Source organism: Chiloscyllium punctatum, unplaced genomic scaffold, assembly GCF_047496795.1.
Source record: "Chiloscyllium punctatum isolate Juve2018m unplaced genomic scaffold, sChiPun1.3 scaffold_585, whole genome shotgun sequence".
In the NCBI taxonomy this organism is placed as follows: domain Eukaryota; kingdom Metazoa; phylum Chordata; class Chondrichthyes; order Orectolobiformes; family Hemiscylliidae; genus Chiloscyllium; species Chiloscyllium punctatum.
The window spans coordinates 10,001-12,500 of NW_027310319.1; the positions used below are offsets into that span (position 1 = coordinate 10,001).

At 62.1% G+C, this 2,500-nt stretch overlaps 1 non-coding gene across 1 annotated transcript; it reads left to right on the top strand.

Annotated features, from left to right (window-relative positions):
- Window positions 1-2,150: 2,150 nt before the first annotated feature.
- On the top strand, window positions 2,151-2,304 carry LOC140473363 (5.8S ribosomal RNA). The gene has a single exon (XR_011958303.1). It is a non-coding gene; the product is annotated as a 5.8S ribosomal RNA (ribosomal RNA).
- Window positions 2,305-2,500: the final 196 nt, after the last annotated feature.

Genomic DNA, 2,500 nt, shown 5'->3' on the forward strand with positions numbered 1-2,500 from the left:
TTGTCTCGCGAGGGTGGTTTCGGGGCCAGCAGGAGAGCTCGTCGGGGTAGCAGGCCCTGCAGCCGTGGTCACCGCCAAACCCCCACAACTCGAGCAAGTGAAAAAAAAAGTAACAAATAAGAAAGGATCGTCGGCTTGGGGGTACGCCCGTTTCCGTTTCAACTTGTCTCGCGAGGGTGGTTTCGGGGCCAGCAGGAGAGCTCGTCGGGGTAGCAGGCCCTGCAGCCGTGGTCACCGCCAAACCCCCACAACTCGAGCAAGTGAAAAAAAAAGTAACAAATAAGAAAGGATCGTCGGCTTGGGGGTACGCCCGTTTCCGTTTCAACTTGTCTCGCGAGGGTGGTTTCGGGGCCAGCAGGAGAGCTCGTCGGGGTAGCAGGCCCTGCAGCCGTGGTCACCGCCAAACCCCCACAACTGGAGCAAGTGAAAAAAAAAGTAACAAATAAGAAAGGATCGTCGGCTTGGGGGTACGCCCGTTTCCGTTTCAACTTGTCTCGCGAGGGTGGTTTCGGGGCCAGCAGGAGAGCTCGTCGGGGTAGCAGGCCCTGCAGCCGTGGTCACCGCCAAACCCCCACAACTCGAGCAAGTGAAAAAAAAAGTAACAAATAAGAAAGGATCGTCGGCTTGGGGGTACGCCCGTTTCCGTTTCAACTTGTCTCGCGAGGGTGGTTTCGGGGCCAGCAGGAGAGCTCGTCGGGGTAGCAGGCCCTGCAGCCGTGGTCACCGCCAAACCCCCACAACTCGAGCAAGTGAAAAAAAAAGTAACAAATAAGAAAGGATCGTCGGCTTGGGGGTACGCCCGTTTCCGTTTCAACTTGTCTCGCGAGGGTGGTTTCGGGGCCAGCAGGAGAGCTCGTCGGGGTAGCAGGCCCTGCAGCCGTGGTCACCGCCAAATCCCCACAACTCGAGCAAGTGAAAAAAAAAGTAACAAATAAGAAAGGATCGTCGGCTTGGGGGTACGCCCGTTTCCGTTTCAACTTGTCTCGCGAGGGTGGTTTCGGGGCCAGCAGGAGAGCTCGTCGGGGTAGCAGGCCCTGCAGCCGTGGTCACCGCCAAACCCCCCACAACTGTTGGGCGCCTACCTGCGCGGGGCAGGAGGACACTTTCCGATTTCAAATCTCCGTTTGCCGAGTCCACCCCGAACGCACGCGGGCGGGCGGGTTCGCATCACCCTTCGTCACAAGGGGCGAAGCCCGTTCCACCGTCTCGTCAGTAGTGCCGACCGGTCTGTGATCGACGAGGGGAGCCACACCAGGTCCGGCCCTGCTGCTTGGCGGCACCGCGTCGTCGGGAGCTCGCGACAGACGGAGGGTTTCGGTGTACTCTCCAGCCACGGGAAACGAAGCCGGTGATGCAGGCGCCGGTCCTTCGCTCCCAAATCGGCTGGGTTTACATCGTTGCTATCTAGTCACGCTCCCTTCAAACCCGACGGGGTACCTATTCCCCTCACCCGTCTGTGCGTATACAGCCTCTTTGCACTTGCGGGATGGGGGTGGTGGTTTAAAGACTCTCGAGTTGCCGCCCGTCGGTCTCCGAGCTCCGTGCAGTAGTGATCCCCAGCGAACTGCCAGCAGGGCGAACGAGCGATCCCGCTCTCGGTCGGGGCGCCTGGCGTCGATCGGTGGTCGGTGGCTTGCGGGCAAGCTGCGCTGTGAGTGTGGGAACGAGTATGACGAGCCGTTGCCGCGACTCCCATTCCACCTCGGCGGTGGCTGGGCCGGGCGGGCGTCTGCTCGGGCGAGTGCCGCCCCCGCCTCCTCGCAGGAAGTCCGCTCGCCGACACGCCGCCACGTGCACGCGTCAGTGACGCTGCCGAACCGATGGCCGGTGCCCGTTCCCGCCTCTGCTTTTCCTAGGGCAAAGCTGCTGCACGCCTCGTGATACTCGGCGGGCGACATGGTGGCGGTGATCCTGCCTCCGTCGCTGCGGTGCGTTGGGGCACGCATCGCCTCTTGGGCGCCCTGTCCTCCTCCCCCCAATAGACGTATGTTTCTGCGGGCCGCACCAGGATGGTGCTCCCCACCGCTTCACGCCACCCTGCTCCGCCCGCACGCCGGCGTGCAGGTGGCTGTAGCTCAAGGTGGGGAGCGTATGTGCGGTCCGGGTCGCTTTCCTCTGGCGAGGGAGAGAGACCTAAAACAAACTCAGACAACTCTTGACGGTGGATCACTCGGCTCGTGCGTCGATGACGAACGCAGCTAGCTGCGAGAATTAATGTGAATTGCAGGACACATTGATCATCGACACTTTGAACGCACTTTGCGGCCCCGGGTTCTTCCCGGGGCCACGCCTGTCTGAGGGTCGTTTGGCAATCAATCGCACTCGCCTTGGCTGGCGAGAGCGCGGCTGGGGTGTCGCAGAGGACCCGTCCTCTTTGTCCCCCTAAGTTCAGACTCCGGAGCCCTCCGGCGTCGGAGCGCTTGGCCTTTCCCCCCCACCCTGCACATTCCGTTCGTCAGGCTCGACGCCATCCCCCCGCCGGGGAGCGCGGCCTGGCGTC